Source organism: Myxocyprinus asiaticus, chromosome 18 (assembly GCF_019703515.2).
Source record: "Myxocyprinus asiaticus isolate MX2 ecotype Aquarium Trade chromosome 18, UBuf_Myxa_2, whole genome shotgun sequence".
Lineage (NCBI taxonomy): Eukaryota > Metazoa > Chordata > Actinopteri > Cypriniformes > Catostomidae > Myxocyprinus > Myxocyprinus asiaticus.
The window spans coordinates 16,391,083-16,405,630 of NC_059361.1; the positions used below are offsets into that span (position 1 = coordinate 16,391,083).

At 41.7% G+C, this 14,548-nt stretch overlaps 1 pseudogene; it reads left to right on the forward strand.

The window, feature by feature from the left end:
* On the forward strand, nucleotides 1–7,347 carry LOC127455847 (extracellular calcium-sensing receptor-like; annotated as a pseudogene).
* The last annotated feature ends 7,201 nt before the right edge of the window (nucleotides 7,348–14,548 follow it).

The following is a 14,548-nucleotide window of genomic DNA, read 5'->3' on the forward strand; positions in this document are numbered from 1 at the left end:
ATGGACTCAGCAGGTTTGTGCAAAGCCTGATGATCCATGTTGGGAATGAGATCCATGAGAATGTTTCAATGAGTATCTTGTGTAAAATCTGACCTTGTGTAATGGAGTTAAGATGGTCAAAGTCACAAATTTGCTTATTTGATCTATTTGATTTGCTTTTTTTTTTTGTTTGTTTGTTTTTTTTTTGTCACCTATAAATAGTGCAGAATCTTAAATATTTCTCATTTATTTTAAGACAACACTGTTGTCTTAAAATAAAATGTTGCTTCTTTCCAAATTTACATTATATGTGAATCCCAAATTTCCAGAGTGGTCTCAGACTTTTGGACTCCACTGCATATAATAAATTAAAAAAAAGTGGTTTAAATTGCATCACCAATAGTTTGCTGATATGTTCAAAGAAATAATTCAAGCACTGGAGAATGAAAATCACTATCGTGCTGTTTTCACATTTGTGTGTTTGTTTCTACAAAGTAGATCAGTCATTTTGCCACGTGTGCTTACAGAACAGAACAGAAACAGAAAAGATTTTCCTTCCTTCTTCAAAACTATTCAGAGCAGAGCACTGGCCCAGCTGGTGAAGCATTTTGGCTGGCAGGGGGGCGCCTTAAGCAATGACAGTGATTATGGTACAAATGATTTTGTCACATTCATTAAGGCTGCTCAAGTGAAGGGCATATATATTGAGTACTCAGAGGCGTTTGAAAGCACAGGATCCAAAACTTCACTTACAAAAATAGCAGACATTATCATAAGCTCCACATCTAAGGCAATAATGGCTTTCATGTCACACAGAGAGATCAAGATACTGGTGGATGAGTTATACAGGTAGAACATAACAGGGGTGCAGTGGATTGGAAGTGATGCCTGGAGCACAGATGACACTCTTGAAGATAGCCAAGGGCACACATAGCTGATCGGATCTATAGGATTCACTGTTCGCAATGCTCAGATTCCTGGACTAGGCACTTTTCTACAGGAAGTCAACCCATCTCAATTTCCAAACAGCATGTTTTTTAAAGAATTCTGGGAAAGTGTATTGGAATGTTTTTTAGCCCAAATAAAATGCAAAAGAAATGTAATGGCTCTGAGCCCTTAAAATATGTCAAACATAATTTCACTGATGTGCCTGATCTGAGATTCACCAACAATGAGAGTGTATGCAGTTGTCCATGCACTGCACAACCTACTCTCATGCAAACAACAAGAAGGGCCCTTTACTAATGCCACCTGTGCTCAGCTATCAACAAAACATTAAAAATTAAATATTTTGAATATATTGCTTGATACAAACTTTTCAAATGAATTAATATACACTTTAATTTTAAATAAGATTTTAAAAACCAATGAAGTAGTTATAACCATATTATGTTAGAAATCATATTGTGGCACATTAATAATGGCATATTCCAATAGCCAATAAAAAAAAATAAAATAAAAAAAAGACTATTCTGAGTAAGGAATTCAACGTGAGTCTATACTTTCCCTTAAATAAAAACAACAACCTTTTTTGCTATTCCAGATTTTACATTATTTCAGGTTTTACAAACTTTCAGTGTGAATGGTGGAGAAACATTGTTCTTTGACAACAAAGGAGACTCCCCTGTGACATACGAACTGGTAAACTTACAAAAGATCTCAAAAGGCACAATGGAGGTGGCCACAACTGGCAATTATGATGTAACCCAGCCCCGAGGCAAAGAGTTTACCATGAACAATGTTGACATCATCTGGGAAAGAGGCCTAAAGAGTGTAAGAGTCTCTTTTCACATTAACTAAATGCCCAAGTGTACAATGCAGAGATGCATTGTACTGGCATAAATCAATAAGACAAACAAGTGTAAACATGTACAAACATGTCACATTTCACATTATTTAGATATTGTTGTTGCAGTAGCTTTTCCCTGATGTGTGGCAGGTTCCTGTGTCTGTGTGCAGTGAGAGCTGTCCCCTAGGCACTAGGAAAGCTGTGTTGAAAGGAAGACCCATCTGCTGTTATGACTGTATTCCATGCCCTCCAGGAGAGATTAGCAACACAACAGCTAATGTTTGCCTTTTGCCTTTTAACACTTTCAGTTCATCAAAAGAGGATAAAAATGGAATCTAATTGAATCTAAATTATCATAATTTGTCATGGAAAATTAATTTAAAACACTTTCATAAGTCTTACTTTAACGCTCATGTTCTGTTAAAATGATCTTTTCATTCTACGCCTAATCACAACAGACAGATATTATTGAAGATTTTTTCCTCTATTTTACTATATAAGCATGCAGTTTCCTTTAGAAAGGCAATCTATATCCTTTATAGTGACACTGTTTGAAGGTCGATCTGACCACAGCACAGACACATTGGAAACGTATAATAATTGTAGAATCAATTCAAAAGTGTACACCACAAATTTTAGCATGTTGAAGTTCATTCCATTTATTCATATTTTATACCTAGGGTCTCTAAAACCCAAAACATTAGTAATTACAAATAAAAATAAAAATCGTGGAGGATGGTTGAAGCATGTTATCAAGTTGAAATTTGTTTTTTTATTAGTTCTCATGAGATTAGGAATAAATTCCTAAAGTTTCAACCTGAACAATCAATGTAAAAGGGATTGTTCACCCAAAATGAGACTATTTACCAGAGCATGTGAGCGAAGCGGAGCGGTGTGACACTTCGCACAATAACCCGCTCCATGCCTGTGTGCTCCACTCAGCCGCTCACAGCCCAAGCAAACGATCCACTAAAGTACTGCTCATGCTCACCAGTAAAAAAGCGTTTGCTCAAATCCCGCTCCAACATTAAATTTCTCTGTAGTATATTTGGTTCCAAGCACGTACACAGGGGGTAGCTACAGTGGCCCAAGCAACTGCCCCTTTGCCCACATGGGCTGAGGAGCCCCTCTGGGTGAAATATAGACTATAGGACAACATTTATTAAATTATCAAATAATTAGTAATGTACACATCTGAAATTATGTGATTGTATTGTTGTGCTTTAGTAAATAAAATCTCGCTGTTTATTTTGTACTGGTTTACAACGGCTGTTAGATAATCGGGTCTACCAGACCTTTGTTATCATCAGTCAAATATTTTTCTGTTAGCACATTTGTCATCAACATCTTCAAATAATACCGTAAACAAATTTCAGTTCTAAATTACCATTAATTACATTAAACAAGTCATCAAACATGCCAAGTGATAAAATGTGCATTGGCACGGAAACTCGCATACGCGCAAATTTGCGCTTTTCAGTTTAAACTAGACCCGAGTGATACAACCGACCCAGAAAACCACAATCTTTTCAACTTTAAAGTTTGTTCGAGTTGTTTATGTCAGTAATGAAAACATGGACTGGTATACCAGGATAAACATTGCAGGTAAAAGTGAAATTCATAATTGTTTTTCAGTTGCGTTGTCTCCACTGAATGATTATAGATTTGATACATAAATATGTTTCTGATTTAATGCTATCAGACTTTGGGTCTGTAAATTAAAATGAGCAATTTCTCATCCTAATTTTGTATTCAGTTTTTAAGGGTGTATTAAGTTATCCAGAAAAGAGCAGTGAATGTTTTTTCTCTTTTTCAGTGTTGTTGCTTTATTAATGTTCCCTACAATTGTATATGTACGAATCAAATGCAATCTAAAGGACTGTGGTTATTTATATAATAATTATTATATTAGTAGATAGCATGTGCCCCCTTTGTTTTTTCTTGATATTTTTAAAGCATTATAAAGTGAATCTGGACTTTGTGCATGGATGTCTTGTGCATGCGCTCTTTATAGCAAGGTTTAACCATGGATTTAACAAATACAAAATATTTGTCCTGCATAAAGTGAGATTCACAAATTACACTGCCTTCGTTTAAGAAAAGTTTTTTTTTTTTTTTTTCTAATGTACTATCATTTATAGATTTTTTCTCTGCGCATGAATGCAGCAAGTGATGTCGAAGATGTTATCTGCAACCACTAATCTACAGTCAGTTTTTTACGTTTCACTTATCGTTAAGGTGTGGATTTGGCTTTGGAAAACTGACCAGCAATTATGTGCCACTTTATCCCAAAGTAGAAATTGAAAGCAACAGGCGATCGATTAAGTGAGATAATTCCGCTATGAAATTCTCTATGCGAGAGCAGAAATCTTTACCAATAAAATGCTCAATTGTACAATGGAGGTATGAAAGCAGAATGCTGTGCCTGCAAATTAGGACACACTGATCTGCAAGATCATACATGTTTAATAGTTTTGATGCAGGGATTTTTTGTGTGTGTTCACCAGAATTCAAGGAAAAATGCTTTGCCAATATATAGTATTATTAAGCTTACATATTCAATTGAGGGTGTTCTAACGTTCGCAACCCCGCAGAACCGGGCTTGCATCTAGCTGGCAGCTGCACTGATATGATGGCAAAACAACAAGATCCCTTACTAATCTATTAATTTATTATCGAATTGTAGCCTACTAGCTCACCCTTTGCTGTGCTACCATGTTCGTGTAGCACATCCTCATGCTCTCTGGCAATGTGACACCAACAACTCCAAAAGGAATATTTGCTAATTCTCACGGTCTCTGCACACTCCCTTTCGATTTCCTCGTTCTTAGCTTTGATTTATACTTTGCATTTGTTATATCACAAAGCGCATTCTGTGTTGAGCGAGCGGCACTAAGCGGCCTGAGCGCTCTCCACTCAGGTGGAATTATCACCGCTCGGCTCAACGCTCCGCTCCGCTCACATGCTCTGCTTTTTATATAATTTACTGACCCTCATATTGTTACAAACCCGTATAGCTTTATTTCTTCCATAAAAGACAAGAGGAGAAATTTTGTGTGTTTGAGTGTTGACACTGATCTTTCTTCCATATAATGAATGTGAATGGTGACTGAGGCTAACATTCTGCCTAACATCTCCTTTTGTGTTTCATGCAAGAAAGAAAGTCATATGGTTTTGGAACAACATAAAATGTAGTAAATGATGACAAAATTTTTATTTTGGGGTAAAACTATCCCTTTAAGCATGTTTTTTGAGCCAGCAAAAGGGCCTTAGTTTCTGTCTGACCCCAAACAGAACATGAGGGTTAAAGGAACAATAAAAAAATAATGTATTGGTTGGGAGAAGCTTCATTGAAATAGCAGGCTCATTACTATTGCACTTCCATTTTCATCCACACCAGATGCATCTAACTTTGTGAAGTGCCCTTTTGGATACAGGTCCAATAACAGAGTTGAAGATTGTATCATAAAGACAGTGGAATTCCTGTCATTCAGGGTATCATTTTAATGATGTTTGGGTTACTTGGGGCATTTCTAACCTTGTTTGTATTCATAGTTCCCTATCTGTCACTCACTCGACGTTGTGTCGATGTAGTGACACTAGGGGTCACTCTTGGGAGCCCGAGACACCTCTGGTCTTTGATAAAAGGCCAATGAAAATTGGCGAGTGGTATTTGCATGCCACTCCCCCGGCCATACGGGTATAAAAGGAGCTGGTATTCAACCACTCATTCAGATTTTCTCTTCGGAGCTGAACGGTCATGCTCACTGAGCTGAATTTCTACTGTTCATTCACCTCTGCTGGATCTGACGGATTTCAGCGGCTTCTCCCTCCTCTGCACTGGTGCACTGCAGAGAACGCCCCTGGGTGCTTCGGCAGAAAAAAAAGAGAGTATATTTTCTGAAAGAGCTTTTTCCTCTAAAAGAGTATATTTCTCTAAAAGAGCGGCACACATGGAACGTCTTTTTTAGCGTCTTTTTAAAGATGGCTTTCCGATTGTGTGTTATTCCTGGTTGCGGTCGTTATCTCTCAACTTCAGATGGTCATGATCGCTGACTTTCGTGTCTGGGCGCGACCCACATGGAGGCAGCATTTGTGGAAGGTCACGGCGCTGTCTCTCGGGCGCGATAGAACCTGTCCCTCCGGCCGAGATGAAGAAGGGGTTTTACAGCCCCTACTTAATCGTACCGAAAAAAGGCGGTGGGTTGTGATCAATCAGAAAAACGCATTCTGGCGAGCGTCCGTCGTCAAGATTGGTTCGTGGTGGTAGACCTGAAGGACGTGTACTTCCACGTCTCGATCCTTCCTCGACACAGACCCTTCCTGCGGTTTGCATTCGAGGGTCAGGCGTATCAGTACAAAGTCCTCCCTTTCGGCCTATCCCTGTCTCCTCGTGTCTTCACGAAGGTCGCAGAGGCAGCCCTTGCCCCGTTAAGAGAGGTGGGCATTCGCATTCTCAACTATCTCGACGACTGGCTAATCCTAGCTCACTCTCGGGACATGTTATGCGCACACAGGGACTTGGTGCTCTCACACCTCAGCCGACTAGGGCTTCGGGTCAACTGGGAAAAGAGCAAGCTCCTCCCCATTCAGAGCATCTCTTTTCTCAGTTTGGAGCTGGACTCAGTCTCTTTGACAGCGCACCTTACGAATGAGCACGCCCAGTCGGTGCTGGCCTGTTTGAAGGCGTTCAAACAGAGGCAACCTCAACACTACAGCTCCTTTTATACCTGTATGTCCGGGGGAGTGGCATGCAAATACCACTCGCCAATTTTCATTGGCCTTTTATCATAGACCAGAGGTGTCTCGGGCTCCCAAGAGTGACCCCTAGTGTCATTACATCGACACAATGTCTCGTTCCCTCCATCAGAGAATGGAGGTTACACAAGTAACCATGACGTTTTCTTTCATTACAGAGAAACTCCTTTAAAAATAGCCAACAACTTAGAACTGAATTTCCTGCTGCTCTTCTCACTGACTCTGTGTTTTCTCTGTTTACTTACTTTCAATGGTCGGGCCACTGAGTGGTCCTGCATGTTATGTCACACAGCGTTTGGCATCACTTTAGTCCTCTGTGTCTCCTGTGTTCTGGGGTAAACAAAAGTGGTGTTAATGACCTTCAGGGCTACACTTCCATGCAGTAATGTCATGAAATGGTTTGGGCCTTCTCAACAGAGACTCAGTGTTTTTGCTTTCACATTTGTACAGGTGATTATCTGTGTGCTTTGGCTAATAATATACCCACCTTTTCCATATATGAACACAAACTACTACAAAGAAAAAATCATCCTAGAAAGTAATTTAGGCTCAGCTATTGGTTTCTGGGCATTGTGCTTGATAACTTTAATGAAGCCAAATTCATCACATTCAGTATGCCCATATTCTGTGCTGTATGGATTGCCTTTATCCCAGTTTACGTAAGCACACCTGGAAAGTTTACAGTAGCTGTGGAGATATTTGCCATCTTAGCTTCCAGTTATAGATTACTTCTTTATATTTTCATGCCAAAATGTTTTGTCATTCTTTTAAGACCAGATGCAAACATCAAAAAGCATTCATTAGGAAAAGTGCCACATTAACCAGAACTCCAAGACACATTCCATAATGGCTGCAAATGTTGTGAAATAAATAAATAATGAAAAAAAAATTATAATGAAAATGAAAATGACTGTCAAGGGCACATCAGCATCAGTGACCACAAAATGCCACAGATATAGTCTCCCTCTAGTGAAAAAAAGGGTATATGCGTACTAAGGTAAGACCTACAATGTACTTTGTCATTTTCATCATTCTCTTTCTCATCTTTTTTTGCCAAAGTCTTTGGCTTTTTTCAGATCTTTATGGATAATAATAATTGTGTTTATTTTTATTTATTTATTTATTTATTTATTTATTTATTAGCACTAAAGTCATGAGATCTCTTGGTCAACAATAATTTCTGCATTGCCACTGCAGAACTAGAAACATAACTAATCTCAACTCAGTTTATGTACTGCAATTCAATGATGCTCAGAATTTCTACTTTTCCATTCCAAAGAAAAAGTATATCAACTCTAAATTGCCTTCATTTTGCCCCACCCCCTTTCCTTTTGAAGATCTAAAATACAATATAAAGCCATATAATCATTGTGGCAGCGGGGGCGTGGTCCGGTGCATCCATCGAGGGAGAGAGAGAGCGGTAAGGGTGCATAAACCTGAGACAAATTACAACTAACACCTGTCTCTAATTGTAGTGAGATTGGGGAGAGCGGCATAAAAGGACCATGCCAGCATCAGATCAGAAGAGGGAGACTGAGTCGAGAACTTTACTGTGAAGCTGATGAGTTATTGTGAAGCTGTAAACCAGAGAAGTGGTCAGTTAAATGTTCTCTACCTGTATTTGAAGAATCCAGTTCCTGGTGTACTTCCTTGTTACACTGGTGCGGAAATCCGGGATCTGATTTGAAGACTGTATGCCCCATGGAGTCCTTCCCACTGACTGACATCATCAAGTCCCTCACCGGCCTACATCACACCCGCCAACAGGCTCTGCTTGAACTCCGCCAAGATCAGGAACGCCGCTTCCATGAGGTCCTTAGAGTTCAGGCAGAGGACCGGCAGGTCATTCGGAGCCTCCTCACCCAGGAGAAAGCCCCAGCAGCGACCCCAGACAACAGCAGCCCCCTGCCCCCATCTACGCTGTTGAAGATGGGGGCGGAAGATGACCCTGAAGCCTTCCTTGACATATTTGAGCGAACCGCTGAAATCTGGGGCTAGCTGCATGCTCAGTGGGCAGCCTGGCTTATCCCTCTGTTGTCTGGGAAAGCCCAGCTTGCAGCACAACAACTGCCGGCGGCTAATCTCCTGGTCTACAGTGATCTGAGGAAGACCATCCTGCAGCGGGTCGGCCGGAGCCCAGAGCAATACCGTCAACTATTCCGCTCGATGATGTTGGAAGGGGCCAGTCACCCGTTTGCTTTTTCTCAGCAGCTCCGTGATGCCTGCCGGAAATGGCTGCGGGCAGGGGACCGTGACGTCGAGGGAGTGGTCAAACAAGTGGTGCTGGAACAGCTGATCCATTGGCTTCCAGAAGGGACAGCGGAGTGCCTGTGTTTTCTACCGTCTCTTCCCACTCCCCTCTCCCCTCTCACTCTGTCCTCTCCCCAGGCCCTGTTCCTGCACCCCGGAGGCGTGGAAACCCGCCGCTGAAGCCGGCTCCTCGCTTGCATGGGTTTATCCCTTTCCCGGTGACTTTATTGGGCATTAAGTCAATTTGCACCAGCATTTACCATCCACAGACAGATGGCCTGGTGGAGCAATTTAATAAAACCCTTAAGAATATGATTCGTAATTTCTTGCACGAGGATGCTAGGAATTGGGAAAAATGGCTCAATCCCCTGTTATTTGCAGTACGAGAGGTCTTGCAAGCCTCCATGGGTTTTCCCCATTTGAGCTGCTATAAGGGCGGTGCCCACGCAGTGTACTTGATGTCATACGCGAAGCTTGGGAGGAGGGACCTTCAAACAGTAGGAATGAAAATCAATATGTTCTTGATCTTAGAGCAAAACTCCACACCCTGGGGCAACTAACACAGGAGAATTTGCTCCAAGCTCAAGAACGACAGAGCCGACTGTATAACAGGGGAACTTGGCTAAGGGAATTTGCACCGGGAGATAAGGTACTTGTATTACTCCCCACATCGAGCTCCAAATTACTCGCCAAGTGGCAAGGACCCTTTGAGGTCACACGATGAGTGGGGTTCTCGATTATGAGGTAAAGTGAACCGACAGAGGGGGCACAAGTCAAATTTATCACCTTAACCTCCTGAAATTATGGAGGGAGGCGGCCCCTGTGACGTTGGCTACGGTAGTTTCGGAGAGGGTGGAGCTCGGACTGGAGGTAAACACAAAATACAATCACGGCACCCCGGTCACTTGCGGAGACCACCTCTCACCGTACCAACTCGCAGAGCTTGCCAAACTACAACAAGAATTCGCAGATGTGTTTTCCCCTCTACCGGGTCACACGAACCTCATCCAACACCACATCGAGACCGAGCCGGGGGTGGTGGTACGTACCCATCCCTACCAATTACCTGAACATAAAAAAAAATAGTTCGGGAAGAACTGGATGCAATGCTTGATATGGGAGTAATAGAGGAATCCCACAGTGACTGGTCCAGCCTGGTTGTTCTGGTGCCTAAGATCGATGGGTCTGTACGGTTCTGTGTGGATTATAGAAAAGTCAATGCGGTGTCTAAATTTGATGCCTACCCAATGCCTCGTATTGATGAGTTGCTCGATTGGTTGGACACTGCTCGTTTTTACTCGACACTGGATTTGACAAAGGGTTATTGGCAGATCCCCAAGACACCAATTTCTCCACTCCATTCGGATTACACCAATTTGTGACACTTCCGTTCGGTTTGTTTGGGGCCCTGGCCACGTTTCAGCGCCTCATGGACCGAATCCTCAGACCACATTCGGCTTACGCCGTTGCCTATTTAGATGACATTATCATTTATAGCAATGATTGGCAGTGGTGTATGCAACATCTGAGGGCGGTTCTGAGGTCGCTGCGATGGGCGGGGCTTACAGCAAACCCTAAGAAGTGCGCGATTGGGCGGGTGGAGGTATGGTAACTGGGGTTCCACTTGGGCCACGGGCAGGTGCATCCCCAAATTGACAAGACGGCGGCGATTGTGACCTGCCTGAGACCCAAGACCAAAAAGGAGGTGAGACAGTTCCTGGGGCTGGCTGGCTATTATAGGAGATTTGTGCCTAACTATTCGGACGTCACCAGCCCGCTGACTGATCTTACTAAAAAGGGAGCTCCAGACCCGGTCCAGTGGACGGAGCGGTGCCAACAGACGTTTACGCAGGTTAAAGCTGCACTTTGCGGGGGGCCGCTTTTACATGCACCTAATTTCTCTCTTCCTTTTGTATTGCAGACGGACGCTTCAGACAGGGGGCTGGGGGCTGTACTCTCACACGTGGTGGAGGGGGAGGAGCGCCCAGTGCTGTACATCAGCCACAATGTTCTCCTTGAGGGAAACAAAGTACAGCACTGTAGAAAAGGAGTGTCTGGCAATCAAGTGGGTGGTCCTCACTCTCCTTTACTACCTGCTGGGACGGGCCTTCATTCTCTGCTCAGATCAGGCCTCACTCCAATGGCTCCACCTCATGAAGGATACCAACGCGTGGATCACCCGGTGGTATCTGGCACTCCAGCCCTTTTAAATTCAAGGTGGTCCACAGACTGGGAGTGCAGATGGCTGTCGCCGACTTCCTGTCCAGAAATGGAGGGGGGAGTGGTAGGCAGTCCAGATATCTCCCCGGCCTGAGTCGGGTGGTGGCGATATGTGGCAGCGGGGGCGTGGTCGAGGGTCCGTTGAGGGAGAGAGATAGCAGTAAGGGTGCATACACCTGAGCCAAATTACGACTAACACCTGTCTCTAATTGTAGTGAGATTGGGGAGAGCAGCATAAAAGGACCATGCCAGCACCAGATCAGAAGAGAGAGACTGGGTCGAGAACTTTACTGTGAAGCTGATGAGTTATTGTGAAGCTGATGAGTTATTGTGAAGCTGTAAACCAGAGAAGTCGTCAATTAAAAGTTCTCTACCTGTGTTTGAAGGATCCAGTTCCCGGTGTCCTTCCTTGTTACAATCATGTAAAATGTTAACAAGCTATCATACTGTATGTTGATATTAAGGCTAAATATTCAAGGTTACAATGCCATAAACACTTGTTCTGGATTGGGGAAACCAAATGTACTGATAAGGGAGGAGTTCTTGCCTTCACATCCACCAGAAAATGTATTTCCTTCTTTACTGCTTTTTTGATACTCTTTAAACACTAATTTAAGTAATTGTATTTAAGTAACCTTTTTATTAAGACAAAGGATGTTTCAACTTTTGCCACTTTTGGATGAGTAGGCCCACCAATTGACATCCAGTTGACTCCTATCTCAAAATGTCTGTTCTGTCCTCTTCCTCCTTGCCTGTTACCACCATCCTACTCTTCTTGACCTGCAGAAATCTACTGATATCTGCGGAATGGATGCTTAAATGGATGCTGAACATACTTAAATGTGTTGAAGGCGTATTTAGTAACTTTTTGTGCATTTTGCCTTGGATTTACACTGACACCTAGTAGCGTGGATGCAGCATCATTCAAATGCAATAGTTTTCAGTTACTGATCCCATTGTAGAAATGTACTATTTAGAGTCAGCCATGATCAATTTAATCCATGAGTGAAAGTTTCTAATAAAAGGGTGGTTACTGAAATTAATCGAGTAGTATTCGACTAGTCATGTGATCCTAACATGGTGGTCCCTATGAGGAGACCCTCTCAATGTAGATTTAAACAGCTTTTATATAGTTACTGATATGACTGAAGTCTTCAACTCATGTGAGTGGTCATGATTTTGTACATATCAAAATTACAGTTAATTTATTTGGGAATAAAACTTTTTTTAATGAAGTAAAAATTACTAAGTGCACCTTTAAACTGCGTCGAATGTCCTACAGTCTTAATGGGTGCTGAAAGCATTATCAAATGAAACTTTTTATGAGTAGGGTCTAAATTCCCCTGCAGTGCCCCCTGGAGTGAATTATATTTGCAAGTGACACTGCACAGCTGGTAGAGGTGGGCAGAGTGTAGACGAGCATTTTTCTTATTTTTTTTATTTAATTTTAATTTTAGATTTCTTGTCATTAAAAAAAACAATACTGTATATAATATAGTAAACATGTGAACAAATGGGTTATGTCTGCTGTACTGTATTTGGTTTCTTTATTTTGTTTTTATAGCTGTAAAAAACAAATGAACAAATAATATCAGCAGTCCGGTTTGCCTATATGCACTGTTTGACTTCTCAGACATTGTGTGTGTGTGTGTGTGCATGCGTTCATGTGTGCGTATGTGTGTGTGTGTTGTGTGTGTGTGTGTGTGTGTGTGTGTGTGTGTGTGTGTGTGTGTGTGTGTGTGTGACAAGCGCTTATGTAGACTCGGCTGCATGTATCGGATAATCACGCTTGATCAGCATGTTTTCACTGGAGTATACAAGTTTTAAACTGTTATCGTGGTGCTTTTGTTATAGTTTGGCTGTCTGTTTCAGAAAACAAAGGTATTATATGCCTGAAAAGATTGTTTGAGTTGCTGTTTGTGTGAATAAAAACTGCATCTGCACCTAATAAGTAGACTTAGCTGCGTGCATGGGAAGATTGTGCATTTAGATGTGATGGCTGTGCATATGTAAGCTGTTAACTGCTATCATGGTACTTTGGTGACAATTAGGCTGTTTGTTACATAAAATAAACATAGTATGTGCTTGAAAAGACTCTTTGAGTAGCTGTTTGTTTGACGAATGATAACTGCTACTAATGTAATCAAATGGCAGCTCGCATCGGAGGAAGACTGTGTTTGATTTACAACCCCAATTCCGAAAAAGTTGGGATAGTACGAAAAATGCTAACAAAAACAAAAAGAAGTGATTTGTAAATTATATTCACCCTTTGCTATATTGAACGCACTACAACTACACATTATATGATGTTTTTCCTTGTGAATTTCAGTATTTTTTTCAAAATATACAGTAATTTCAAATCAGATGATTGCAACGCTCCAAAAACAGTCGAGTGTTTACCACCATTTCTTTTAATAACACTATTAAGCATTTGGGCACTGATGACACAAATTTGTTAAGTTTAGAAAGTGGAATTTTCCCCCAGTCATCCATTATGTAGGTCTTTAGCTGCACAATTGTACAGGGTCTTCGTGGCCGTATGGTGTGCTTCATAATGCGCCACACATTCTCAATTGGAGACAGGTCAGGACTGCAGGCAAGCTAATCTAGTACCCACAATCTCTGCTTACACAGCCATGCACTTGAAATCAGGGCAGTATGTGGTTTGAAGTTGTCCTGCTGGAGAATGCAGGGACATCCCTGAAAAAGACTATGATGGATGGCAGTATATGTTGCTCCAAATCTTTTACATGTCTGTCTGCATTCATGGTGTTCTCACAGATGTGCAAGTTATCCATGCCATGGGCACTGACACACCCCTAACCCATACAGACATTGGCTTTTGGACCAGACACTAATAACAGCTTGGATGGCCTTTTCCTCTTTGGTGGATGTGTGGAAGTTTATGAATGATTGGCGTCCCAAATCTGCAGAAATCTGTGTGTGCAGATTCCGAATGGGCATGAGGGCTTGAAAATGGTCTGTGAACATTTCAGATATCACAAAGACGCATGACTTGGGACTCAAAAGATTAGCGGCTATGGGCAAAATACAAAAAGAAATTCTGAAGTGCAGGAGAGGAGCAACTCAATTTAATCCCTATGGTTGCATCCAAATTTGCATTCTGTCAGAGTATGCACTGAGTATGTACTACTCTGCTGTTAAAAAAGTACACTCTTTAGGTATGTTGGTGAGTAGTACAAATACATTTCCGGACATAATTAATCCGGTAATGTGGGCATTGTCCCATGACCCGAATATATGACGTAATAACATCAACTGCGAAAATAACAAGTACAATTTAACCACAAGGAACAATTTTATTGGTACATGTATATATAGCACTTACAGATGAAATAAGCTGCTCGACTCATGGTTCTCGTGGTATTCAGCATTTATATATAACGTCTCCACAGCTTGTGTGGCATTATGGGATAGTAAAGTGGCCAGTGGATCTGCACTTCAGAGTCATGCTGGATGTAGTAGGTCATCTGGGTGTTTCTCGCTTTTTATGAACACTGAGGATTAAGACAACCTACTCTATTGATATAC